We start from the raw sequence: 13,813 nt of genomic DNA, 5'->3' as shown, positions 1-13,813 counted from the left end.
CACACCCGAGCCTCAACTCTCGCGGCCCGGTACCAAACGACTCACGGACCGGTACCGGTCCGAGGCCCGGGGGTTGGGGACCGCTGCTGTAGAGTTTAGACATGCTGTGTACTTCTGGTCTTAATTGCACTCATAGTTGCACTTGAGTTTCAGTGACTGTGCTCACTGTGAGCTCTGAGCAGACAGCACTCCTGTGATACGTCGAGCTACACTGCCTGCAGGACTATTTACTATGTGCACTGTGCTAATCTTTTTTCAGGGGAAGGCATGAAACTAAGAGGCCTTGGAGATGTAAAAAAAATGAGCTTGGCACTCTAAACAGCACATACTTCAGAGGTAATGTGTTTGGTAGTTAAGCCAGTGACAGTGACCTATTCCTCTTCTGTCTTCAGAGAGCCAAGACATCTTCCTCCCTGCAAATGGACCATCTGGATCGCCTGTTTTAGCTCATGAAGATTACAACTTGACCATCATTTTAACGGGGTTTTGTATTTCAATAGGCAGAAAAAAGGCAATTTGTTCATCGATGCTGGTGAAGATGAAAAAGTACGGGGTTATTAAACAGACATAATGGCAGAATTTAATGAACTTTTGGAATCTAAAAAGATAAAAATGCTCAAAGTCGGGGCTGCCAGCGCCAAGAAGAAAAGTGAGGAAATGCTTCTGACGGCTGTATCATGTGCTGAAAAATTGCAGTGATTTTAGAAGTCATTTAAAATTCTCACAGCTGTAAAATATAGGTCTGTGCAGATATCCTGGTGACGTTTTTCTTACCCTGCCCTCAAGGCCTTTGGCCGTTTATGAAGGTATATTTGCTTTAACTCTGCCTGGCTTCAATTGTATCCGATCTAATATTAGTATTTATATTAATTATTTTTAATTAACTGTCAAAGTGCTTAATTAGCATTATTAATGTTAATGTAGCAAAACCACTCGGTGGTTGCTGAAAAATGAGACTAAATAACCCAGACCCAAGTTCATAGAAAGTCGTCATAAAGATTTAATTACACTAATTAATAAAACCTTGGGGGAGAGATTCATTAACCAAAGACAAGGCAATAGGCCGAGCTCTGCAGACATGTCTTCATGATGTAGAATGAACGGCGGCCTCGTGTACGTCGCCAAAATGTTCATCCTCAGAGTGGGTCACAGATACGTGCTGTTAGCAGACTGTGGACATGTCATATCTTTTAATAATGCTCAGGGTGGCTGTGAGGTCAGAGAGCCAGACAGATAAAACATCAAGCCTAGGACAATGAACCAGGAGGGATACCAGCGCATTTAGGAAAATGCACACGAGTTTGCCAGAAGGTCCCCGAAGGACTCTGAGACCATGGCCTGAAAGCGTGATTACACAGATGAGGAAAGGAGAGTGAAAAGCACGTTTTTCAAACTTCAACAGGAAATGAATATATATATATATATATATATATATATATATATATATATATATATATATATATATACTCACACACAGAAAACAAACAAACAAACAAACAAAAAGAGATAAAGCTGGGCTTGGCTGAAAGAAGTAGTGAGGTTGTGTGATGGATTAAATGGGTGAAGATGGCAGCCAAAGTGCAGGAAAATCATGGCTGGCAGGTAAAGAGTGAGGAAAATAAGAACAGAAGTTGTAAAGCGTGCTGAATGTCAGCTTTGCCATTTTAATTGATTCTGTTCATTGTCTGCGAGACTCTGTGGCTCAGCCTCACAACACCTGACAGCTCGTCACCATGAGAGTCAGGTGTTGGAAAAATGCAGCCAATCAGGGGGAGGAGGTTAGGAATGACAATAGGTTTCCCGCTTCAAGGGAGAAACATGCATATTGTTGCTGTAATAACCTTTGATGTTTCCATCTCTCTTCCATAAATCATTTACCTTGGCAGAGATCTATGAGGTTCCACTGAAGCCTGCTTGGAAATAGCAAATATGGCCTTTCTAAATCAGTGCTGACGTGGCTGCGGCTTACCCTGCAACGCTCAGGTTTCTAACACTCGTCCTGCATTTCCAAATATCCAAACTCCTCAGAAACCGAGTGATTAAATATTCATATAAAGATGCATAAGAGCTCGATCTCACAGTTGCACAGCAGGGCCATTTATTTGTCCGAGGCTGATCAGCGCCGAGACAAGAGCCAGAATAATATCCTCAAAAAAGCCTGAAAAGCTTTCAGCGTAATCAGGAGCTGGAGACATTTCTCTGTTTCTAAACCGTTTCATCTAGTTTAAGATCACCTCAACTGCACCAGAGTGAGTCAATGAAAAGTATCTGTATTATTACATTATTATTTAATATATTGATTTATTGTTCCTTACAGAAACCTGGTTAAAGCAGGTGGAAAATGTTAGTTTAAACAAGAATCCAGGAAGCACCGAGCGAAGAAGAGGACTGGCATTAATCTTTTATTCTAGCTCATCAACCAAGCAAAGCCCCAGACGGCTGATTCATTCTTAACTTCACTCTAACTGGTAAAGGAAAAAACACCTTTTAGTTGTTATCATCTATCGTCCTCCGTGCTCACATCTGATTCCTCAGACTTTTTGTCTGATTTAGTGCTCAGTTGTAATAAAAGAATTATTGGGAGCAATTTTAACAATCATGTTCATGTTGAAAGTGACTCAGGTTCTCTCGAAAATGTAAACAATCCCACTGTTTGCCATGGAAACTGAATGTTTCCTAAAATTCCTCCTTTGTTTCGTGATTACATTTCATTTTACAATAATAGATCACCCAGCAACAAACAACACATTTAATTAGAGTAATTACATTTTTGAACCACATTTAATAAAGTGACTCCTCCACTTCTTCGATGCCAACAGAGGCTGGTTATCTTACTTTAACAGTGTCCCATCCTCACTGTGTGTGACCCTGGTTAATGTGGCTCTTCTAAAGAAAAGAGTACAACACCTGACTGATGCTCATACAAGCAGAAAACACGCAAGCTGGAGAGGAAATTGCATCTCGCTAATTTAGAAGAGCTTCAATAGTTTCTTACTTATAAAAAACAAAAGCAGCCTTTTATAAAACTAAGAGAGCTCGGGAAACTGGAGTAACTCCAGTGAGCATGTCTCACTGTAGCCAGGACAGCACATAATGTAAGTAGATTAGCCTTTGCACTGTTTTCATCAGTTACCTTTGACCTTACATCAGCTTTTATTTAATGCTGTCAGACAAAATATCCTGTCCTCTGCATGCAGTTGACTGCATCGATGTTAAAGCAGAAGCTGCAGAGGCTGCTGTAAGACCAGGCGTGGGTCCACTCATAAACTTGAACAAATATAGGCCGGAGTGTGTGCTCTATTCTGCCGGCCTCCCAGGTGCACAAAGGATTACTTACAAATAACTTCATCCAAAACAAAACAAAAATCTATTTACAGAAGTCACGTACTGAACCCGCCTACATGTTACCCTCACTGCAACACCTCCAGACTCCCATTGCCCCTCCCACCAGCCATAATATTCATACATGGATGAAAAATGGATGCCATCGCCCACGTCCTACACACCACTCTCAGCCACGTGGACAAGAAACAGGGTAACTATGTGCGAATGCTGTTTGTTGATTACAGTTCAGCGTTTAACACAATAGTGCCCTGCAGACTGTTCACAAAGCTGAGGGATCTGGGACTTAACAGCCGTCTGTGTGCATGGGTGTTGGACTTCCTCACTGGCAGAACTCAGGTGGTGAGGGTGGGCAGGTGCTTCTCCAACAGCATCACCATCAACACAGGAGCACCTCAGGGATGTGTCCTCTCGCCACTGCTCTACTCCCTCTACACTTCAGACTGTGTGGCCACCCATGGCTCCAACACCATTGTGAAGTTTGCTGACGACACAGTGGTGTTGGGTGCCATCTCCAACAACGATGAGGCGGCCTACATGGATGAAGTGAAGAATCTGGCATCGTGGTGCCAGGACAACCACCTCCAGCTGAACGTCAGCAAGACCAAGGAGCTGGTGGTGGACTTCAGAAGGGGTCAGCACAGAGACTACAAGCCCATTATCATCAATGGAGCTCCAGTGGAGAGGGTGCAGTCCTTCAAGTATCTTGGTGTCCACATCTCCTCAGACCTGACATGGGCTGCCCACATTCAGGTCCAGACCAAAAAGGCTAGGCAGCGCCTGTATCACCTACGACAACTGAGGAAGTTCAGGGTCTCTCCAAAGATCCTCAGGATTTTCTATACAGGCGCTGTGGAGAGCATCCTCACACAGAACATGACATCGTGGTTTGGGAACAGCTGTGTGAAGGACCAAAAAGCTCTCCAGAGAGTGATCCGTACAGCAGAACGCTGCTGCAGGATTGCTCTCCCCCCGCTTCAGGACACCTACACCAGGAGATGCCGGACTAGAGCAGCGCAGATACTGAAGGACCCGTCCCATCCTGGCAACAAACTGTTCCAACTTCTGCAATCTGGTAGAAGGTTCCGCATCTTCCGGGCAAGGACAGAGAGACTCAAGAGGAGCTTCTATCCCCAAGCCATCCGTGCCCTAAACACACACACCCGCCCTCTCACATCATCTATAATTGACTGAGACAGGACTCTTCCAGACACTAAACCAAGGCACAATGTACATTTCAATTCCTTTAATTTAAATATGTTTATATTGTCTATCCTGTAAAATAGTCAGATGTCTATTCATATTAATGTACAGAATTCACCTGCTTGCTGCTACTACTGCACATTCACCCAATGTATATACTATATATATATATATATATATATATTATATATATATATATATATATATATATATATATATATATATATAATGTTCTTCCTCTACCCCCCCAATTTTTGCACATGTCGAGGAGCGTGTCAGGCTACATTTCACTGTGTGTTGTACTTGTATAACTATGCATGTGACAAATAATAAAGAACCTTGAACCTTGAACCTTAAAAGCTCTTTCACTTCTTGTCTTTAACTTTATCAGTAAAACAGCTGCAGCTTCCTCTGACAGTACATAACATGGACCCTTAGCCTTTACTACAAAGAGTGAACATACAGGCTGAGAACAACTATGAAATCATTAACAACTGTGAAAGTTTATCCCTGAAATCTGAAGGAAAGCTCCTTCGTCCCTGTTCGGACATAGTTCAGTTTTCATTTGTAAAGTTCTGCTGACACGTGAACTGTCTGTTAAATTAGACAAAGCCTTATATGCTAACAGATCGTCCAGTATAATATTTACGTTGGTGCTTTTTATATGGAGATCTGCAAAGATGAGATGATGGAGCAGGTTTCCTACAGGAAAACAGCTGCTGGACATGGAACTTTGAGGTATTCTGAATGAGCTGTTGTTCACAGACAGATTTTTTTAAACTGAATATTTAAAAAACACTTAGTAAAGACAAGAGTCAAAAATCATCGACTCTATATAAAAATCATGCAAAATCCATCAGCAGAAGAATTAAACATAGACTTCATTGACTTTAGCTGCCAAATGTCCACAGTTGTTTCAGCACATAAATATCAGTTTATTGTTACTGTTTCAGCTGATGTCCAGTAACAAGCTGAGATATCAGAAACTGGACCTGATATTACAGGGAGTCAGTGAGTGGAGAATACTGTGAGAACATTTTCAGTACTCAGTGATTCATCTCGTTTAAAACGACTTTAATGGGGGTTTATTACATTTGTTGTTACTGTCCTTACAGATGTGGAGAGAGACAGAAAACGTGATGCTGTTTGCACATGTTCAAGCATCAGCTGTGCAGAGGAACTGGAGAAGAGTCTAATACTCTTAGTAAAAGTACAGTAACAGTATCGTTAGGTTGTGACTGAGCTACCTTTCTGTTTCAGTCCCTCATTTTCATCTGCAGCAGACCTAATGTCTGAACTAGAGCTCTGATGTTAATGAGCAGTCCAGCTGTTCAGTCAGGGTGAATTCACTCTTGCGCTAAAGTGAAAACATGTTTTGTTTTGCGCAGAATCCAAAGACGATAAGGTCACCGTCACACAGAAGGAAAGAAAGAAATGGTCACATCTATTTAAGAACAAAAACGGAGTCAAAGTTGTGGCTTTGCACTGAATGCATAAACAGATTCACATGTTTATAACATCTGGCAGTGCAGCGCTGTTTGTGAAATGACAATTAATGAATCATAAAATGCGCCTTTTCCCAGTTTTGGGGGGAACAAAACTCTTACAGATGTTTGTGAGAGCATCAGAAACAGCCACAACATCATCTACAATGTTAACTTGAGACACTGGAATTACTCTTTGCAGAGTCTTAAAGTTCCAATCACTCGTTCCTCGTGTATCCCGACACAAGGTAGTTGTCTCGATGAGTCGACCTGCTGTGCACCGAGTTACTTTTTCCCTTTTGTAAAATGAGATATATGAAGAGTGGCACCAGAAGCTTCAAGTTCAAATCCTCTATCAGCCAGAATCTCCTCACTGGGTTTCAAAAGCCCCCAAAGCCGCGACTCTTTTTCACCCCAACCAGGTGACAGAAATGAAACTGCTCCGGCTGAAGTAATGGCAATCACATATTTAATGGTGTTGTTGTGTTTATAATTTGACCATGTCTGGGCTCCGGCAGGTCGGATCACTGTCCTGGTGAGGATCATTTTAACAATCAACCTGCTGATGTGATCTGGAGTCTCAGAAGGATGGATTTGGTGAACCACTTCATCCCTTCTCCTTTTCCTGTGCTACCTCAACATAAAAAAGTGAAATTACTGAAGAGTTACACTAATCAAGAGCCAAATTACAAAAGCTGCACCCTGAATATCTTCAAAAACAAGAAACAGTTATATTAAATTGATCAGCAGTTGGAATTATTATTACCTTTCCATCTTTGCTCGGGGTTTGGCTTTTTGTTCTTGAACACAGATGGGACACAATCAGGACTCATTAAGTCCAGCAATGCCTCACCTCTAAACAGACAGTCACAGCATTGATTCAAAGCCAAATAACAAACTAGCTAATGTAGCTTACTTTAGATATTAGTATGAATATAAGCCAGCCATTCCAGCGTAAGCAGTCAACATGCTTGCAGCCACAGGCAGACAAGGCTGTGATTCCATCGGACTTCAGTCGAGTGTTAGAGGAGCGATTCTGACAGCCAAACCCAGCCCGAGTTTGAATGCTGGCTTAATTTGTTACCCAACAGAAGATTATGTTAATACCTTTCTGAGTATTTTTGTATTATGCTCCACAATTAATCACAACAAGTCGCCTCAAGGCGCTTTGTATTGTAAGGTCGACCCTACAATAATACATGCAGAGAAAAACCCAACAATCATATGACCCCCTATGAGCAGCACTTTGGCGACAGTGGGAAGGAAAAACTCCCTTTTAACAGGAAGAAACCTCCAGCAGAACCAGGCTCAGGGAGGGGCGGGGCCATCTGCTGTGATTGGTTGGGGTGAGAGAAGGAAGACAGGATAAAGACATGCTGTGGAAGAGAGACAGAGGTTAATAACAGATATGATTCAATGCAGAGAGGTCTGTTAATACATAGTGAGTGAAGAAGAAACACCCAGTGCATCATGGGAATCCCCGGCAGCCTACGTCTATTGCAGCATAACTAAGGGAGGATTCAGGGTCACCTGGTCCAGCCCTAACTATATGCTTTAGCAAAAAGGAAAGTTTGAAGCCTGATCTTTTAAATACTCTAGGAACAACAAGTAGGCCTGCAGTGTGAGAGCGAAGTGCTCTAATAGGCTGATATGGTATCATCTGATGTCTAGTGAGAGACAACAAACAAACAAGACAAAAGAAGGCGTTAGAAGCCACAGGTGTGTGTATATATATAAATACACATTCATGCACATTAGCTACGTGTGTTTGTATGTATGTGTGGTGCCAACAAGGCCATGCAAGCCAGAGGCAGACTGAGGACTGAGAGCAATCAATTAAACTATTGCACACACAGTGTGCTGTTCTTGATTCAGAGGGGAACAACAGGCTTACAGGCTCTAAGCCAAACAGATTTAGGTCTGCGCCCCGGGGGCAGGAGGACTACCTTCCACACAAACATCCAAATGAATTAAAACACTTCAAAAACAGTTGAGCTAAAGATTTATAAACATGTACTGATAATAAAGTGGAAGCATAACAATAACACAAGGAGGTGATTGATGATAATAAAAAAGCCCAGCAGCTCTATTTGGCAGGAACCTGACTCTCCATCCCTCCCACATGGCTCTGTCTCTACTGGCTCCAACAGTTGGAATATTTAACATCACCATGGCTCTCTCTGCTCTCTGAAACATCACACTTTACCTGTTCTTTGTTTTTCTGACTCTAAATGGAACAGACAACAGAGGATTTCAGTCTTACAAAGCTACAGTTCTACTTCAGTCAAATCCCAACATTGTACCTGAGTTCAGACTGAACTCAACACTGAGACCACTTTCAACAGCACAGACACACAGAAAGTTCAACTTTAAAGATACTGGACAGAGATCACTTTCATCTTATTGATTGATAATTATGTCATTTAAAAGGAGACTCCGTGGATTTTCAGATAGCAAAGCCACTGTCCAGGTTTGTCAGCTCCCTGCTCGGCTTGTAAAAACAGACAGAAGTACACGTGTTGATTGTCCTTTGCCGATGAGGTTTTCTTCTTGCTTTCTGCTGGTGTTAGTCTAAAGGTTTGCTTTTCAGTGCTGCATGCTGGTTTTATCATTGTGCTTCACTGTGATGGATTTGTTTGCTCCTCCTGGACTGATCGATTATGAAATAATGGCCTTTTGAGTGCTATTTCCAAAAACATTAGACAGCCTCTCGTTCATTTTACCCAATTTAGTTGGGTGGTTGAATTGTAGTGGTCAGTAATGTTGGAACCTAGTTCTTGAATTTTAAGATTAGCTCTCAAACTTTGTTTTTTGATGAATCTTAAAGTAAAGACTAGATGGGCTAACGCTGAGCCATGTTTTATTGTTGGCACAGAAAGGCCCTCAGTTAGAGTTCATACAGGAGCCTTCTCTCCAGACCACCATCATCCCATCCACCAACACATGTGCTGTGCCATAACATCGTTTAGTTTGCAACCTGAGTCTGCTCTGAGAGTTTGGATGCAGACGATACATCACGCCTCACAGAAGCGTCTCTATCCCAGCAGCTCACAAACATCTATGTGTGGGACTTTTCTCAGCTACACGAGTCCACAGTTACTTCTATAAGCAGTAGCATTTACTTGCAGACCAAATAATCAGTGAATCACACTTAAAGCATGTTTTCATTTCCCTTTTTTTAAAGTTTACAAATCTCCTATTGATTAGTTTGTTGTGTACTTGGTGACATATTGTGCACCACCTTTGACATCCCCAGAGATTGACCATGCACTTGCTGCTGCTGAAAACATTGTGTGAGTGCAGTACAGAATATAAAGATACAATATCGCCAGCTAGTTATGAAAGTTGCTGTTAGCTGTGCTCTATGTTCAACATTTGTATCAAAACATTCGAAACTTTTGACTGAAGGCTCAGCAGAGAGACTCCAGGGTCGTGTGGGTTTCTCCTACAGCCTTCACTTACACTGAGGTTCTCATGTAGTTTGTTTACTTAGACATCATGATCATAACTCCATAACTCATGCATTCAGATCATTATTTACTCACAGTTTATCAGTAACTTTGTGACGTCCAGTGGGGCACCTCAACAGTTTTTCAGTCTTTGCCAGATTAATAAGCCTGCAGCCAAGTTTTTCAAGTCAATTCAATTTTCTATATATAGCGTTAAATCACAACAGTTGACTCAACGTGCTTTATGTTGTAAGGCAAAGACCCTGCAGTAATATAAAGAACTCTAATAATCACATCAGCCCTTTTAACAGGAAGAAACCTCTGGCAGAGGTCACATTTCATTCGTCCAGACATTTTCTTCTACTTATCAAGTCGACGGTGGCTGGAGCCTGTCACAGCTGCCTCTCAGACAGTCCAAAGACTGAGGTTAATTGGTGGTTCTTAATTGGTCGTAGGTGTAAATGTAACTCCATTTATACATTGTAAAACAGTATTTTGCAAGTCTGTAGTGTGGACTCAGTATCGGCCTTCAGCCACGTGGTAAGTGCCAAATGTCCCATGTGCTGGGTGTTCTAGCCATGTCATGTTCCAGCTCATAGCAGATAAATAATCCACTGATATACGCTTGGTACAAACACAATCTGCACAGTTCATCTGTCAGCCTTGTTTTTTTTCAGGCACAATATTCTGTTAGTCTCATCAGCTTTAGGCCTGAATTTATTACCAGCAGGGTTGCAGTCAGCCATCACTGTACATGTGCTTTACTGCTGTGTTCAAGTGGCCTCTGTGAACCATGGATTCACTTTTAACAGAACTGTATCCTCGTCAGAACTTTTCATACAATCATTTGATTTACAGAGCCAACCCTCCATCACCACACCAGAGTCATTTAACTCTGACACAGTTTTTGAGCCAACATGATTTTGTCTGAAATGTCCCACACCTGGGCAGCACGGTGGCACGGTGGTTAGCACTGTTGCCTCACAGCAAGAAGGTCCTGAGTTCAATCCCACCATCAGGCCAGGGTCTTTCTGTGTGGAGTTTGCATGTTCTCCCCGTGTTTGCTTGGGTTCCCTCCGGGTACTCCGGCTTCCTCCCACCGTCCAAAGACATGCAGCTTGTGGGGATAGGTTAATTGGATAATCCAAATTGCCACTAGGTGTGAATGGTTGTCTGTCCCTGTGTGTTAGCCCTGCGACAGACTGGCGACCTGTCCAGGGTGTACCCTGCCTCTCGCCCTATGACAGCTGGGATAGGCTCCCCCCGCGACCCTGAAAAGGATAAGCGGAAGCCGATGGATGTCCCACACCCATAAAAACACCCATAAACCCTAAACTAGTGCTATGTGGTGATCTTTACAGAAAGGCAAGCAGAGACAATCGCCCTGGTCAAGCTCAATTTAAATACTTTATTTTCTGTTTAATGTCCAGTATCATATATTAGAAATCACATGCTTGTAGTGGCCTGTGAGGACCACGTATCTCTGAAAAAACACAGACATACATCTTTAAAAAATAAAAGTGTATTAAAATATGACAAAAAATACGCTTTTTAATTAAATTAAAGGCTTGCAGTCTGTGACATGGTTAACTGTCAATATATAAAGAGGGGATTATTAATCACAAATTAAGGTGGAGCATATTACGTCCATTCAATCACGGGATCTGAAAGTGCAGGCTGCTCATGCACCTGGTCAACTTGCTAGTTTTATTAGACTGGAGATGGTTAGACTCCAGCCCACATGTCTTTCCCTCTCTCCCCCTCTGCTTCCTGTCACTGTCCCTATCAATAAAGGCCAAAAACAGAAATGTTTTTAATGACACTAAACTTTGTCCTACAGTAAGCTTTATTTGTTTGTGTAAAAATCTAAATTAAGGGTTAAAACTGTGAGCAAATAAGCAAACAGCCTGTTCAAGAAATCATAATATTCATTTTAGTATTTTACCTTGTAATAAGTTACATTTTCTTCAATTAAGCATAAATTTTAGAGTTTTGTGTAAAACAGCCGTTAGATTCATTTGCTAGTTTAAAGGATTCTAGCCAAGCAACTTTTGCTGACCCCATTGGCAGATTTTTATTCTCAAAAAAATACAATTTTGTCAGATTTAAGAATATTTGGCTTATTTGAAGCAGCGCTGTTTTTGCAGTGTATGGCTGAGGGCAGCTAGGACCCAGCCCGTTCCTGCACTCATACCCGTACCTGTTCCTCGGATGGGGATGGAAGGTTTTTGGTTAATCTCTGCGCCTGTGCTTTCTCCCCACAGGAGAGTCACCAAGCTTCAGCCTCAATCACAACCAGAGCCTGCTGTGAGCTTCATGACAATTTCATTTCAGCTGGGGTATCGATTTAGTTTGGCCTAAGACAGTCAGAAATATTATAATTCTGATCATTTATCAACACATATCCATACTTTTATATCTCTGTATAAAAACAAAGCTGAGACTTCATCAGAGGTGTGATCATCACAGCAGATGCCCTTGTGTCAAAGTAACTGAGCATAAAACAGAACATGGTTGGCTCTGACCTGGGAGTTGGTTCCAAAGCAGAGAGGAGAGTTCATCTAGAAAAATCAAGTAAGCCTTAAGTCTTGAAACTAGATGCTTTGTTTTGATAAGCTGTAACGGAAAAATCGATTCAAGATTTTGTGTTTGGGGAGGAATTTTAAATTAAATTCTGAATTTACAGGAAGTCACAGAAGAGACGCTAATGTGAGATGATGGTCTCTCTTTTCAGTCCAAGTTCTTACTCGAGCTCTGAAGTATCTCGTTAGACAAAATGTTTCTAAAGGAATACTTGCTCAAACAAAAGCTATGAGAAGAGAAATTAAAACAAACCAGCATGGATTCTAGGTAGTCCAGTAAGTAGAAAGAGTGTTGGCAGCAAGGGTGTTAGTGACTGCTTCTTTGAATAATCTAAAGATCTCTGCGATGTTGGAATTTCGATCTTGAAAAGTAGTGGTGTCTGCCTCTGTGTGAGGAGCCAAGGCTCTGCAGCAGCTTCAGAGGCAACATGAATGTGGTGAAGATAGAAGCTGGTTGCTGGTGAAATAACCAAACTGATGATGATGGTTAGAGAAGTGACTAGTTTCTGCCACTGGGAGGGGAAGGAGGAGCAGAAGACACCTCTGCAGATGGAGAAAGGTCTAAGCAAATTCTCAAACTCTTATGGAGTAAAGTCTTTAGACCCAGATAAAGCTGTTGTTTGCATGAGGATAATGCCTTTGTCGCTTTGTTTTGATCTCTTGAGCTTTGAGATTTCATTTCCAGCAGACTGAACTGAAACACAGGAGCAGTGAAACTGCTCTGAAGCCGGTGTTGAGGTGGTTTCAGAAGGCCTGTTGGTGGCTCTAACAAACTCCATCACAGATATAACTTTAAAAAACCATGAAGTTAAACATGGCTGACGTATGTTGAACATCAACTGTGAAAGAAAAACAAACGAAGACTGTAACACTGCATTTACAGAAAGGATGATGAACATAATATCTACACAAATCTAAAGAATTGGGATCTATAAGAAATCGTTGTAAAAAAATATAATCAGCACAAAAAGTAATGAAATGTGTGTTTAGTGAATTATTTCTGTGTGAGAAAAATATTTACCATTGTTTATTTCCCCGACCGAGAGAGGTGGAACTGAAGTCCTTCCCCCAGAAGTACCGCCAAGTTAGGTCTGAGCGAGGGTAAGAGCTCTTCAGCCTTATATGTTAAAAAGATACAGACTGCTAGACCACGTTTATCTATATTTGCTAATCATAAATCATATTTCATTCTCAATCAAAAATATAATCAAAGTGTAAGCCCAGTTAATATGATGAATTAAAAATGAAGCTTGAGTAAAGAAAATGATTCTGTCATCTGGAATCTTCAAACTTGGCTGATTAGTGTCTTTGTGTGTGAGACCGTCTGCAGGAACGTGAAACATAATGAATGTGTCGCCATCCCTATGGATGATTTAAATAAGAGAAATTGCATTGAGTACGTTGTAATTGTCAACGACAGAGTCATCATTTATATCTGATTACACTGATAGTACATCATGATTAATTACTAAATGCTGATCAAATACAGATGAGGGTGACGAGGGAACCGGAAACACATGAGGAACACAGCTGATATAAATGAACATGATGTCATGGGAGAAGCAAAACTAAACACACTGAACATGAAACAGGAGACTATCAAAATAAAACAGGAAACACAGTGAGATGTAGATAGGATTCGACATAGGGGTCAACATAGGGGTCAACATAGGGGTCGCCACAGGGGTCGACACAGGGGTCGACACAGGGGTCGAGGGAAGGCAGACACAAGGGGGAGCAAGGGGACACAAGA

Source organism: Haplochromis burtoni, unplaced genomic scaffold (assembly GCF_018398535.1).
Source record: "Haplochromis burtoni strain Fernald_Lab_line unplaced genomic scaffold, NCSU_Asbu1 Contig_419, whole genome shotgun sequence".
Taxonomy (NCBI): Eukaryota; Metazoa; Chordata; class Actinopteri; order Cichliformes; family Cichlidae; genus Haplochromis; species Haplochromis burtoni.
This window is presented reverse-complemented; position numbering follows the sequence as displayed.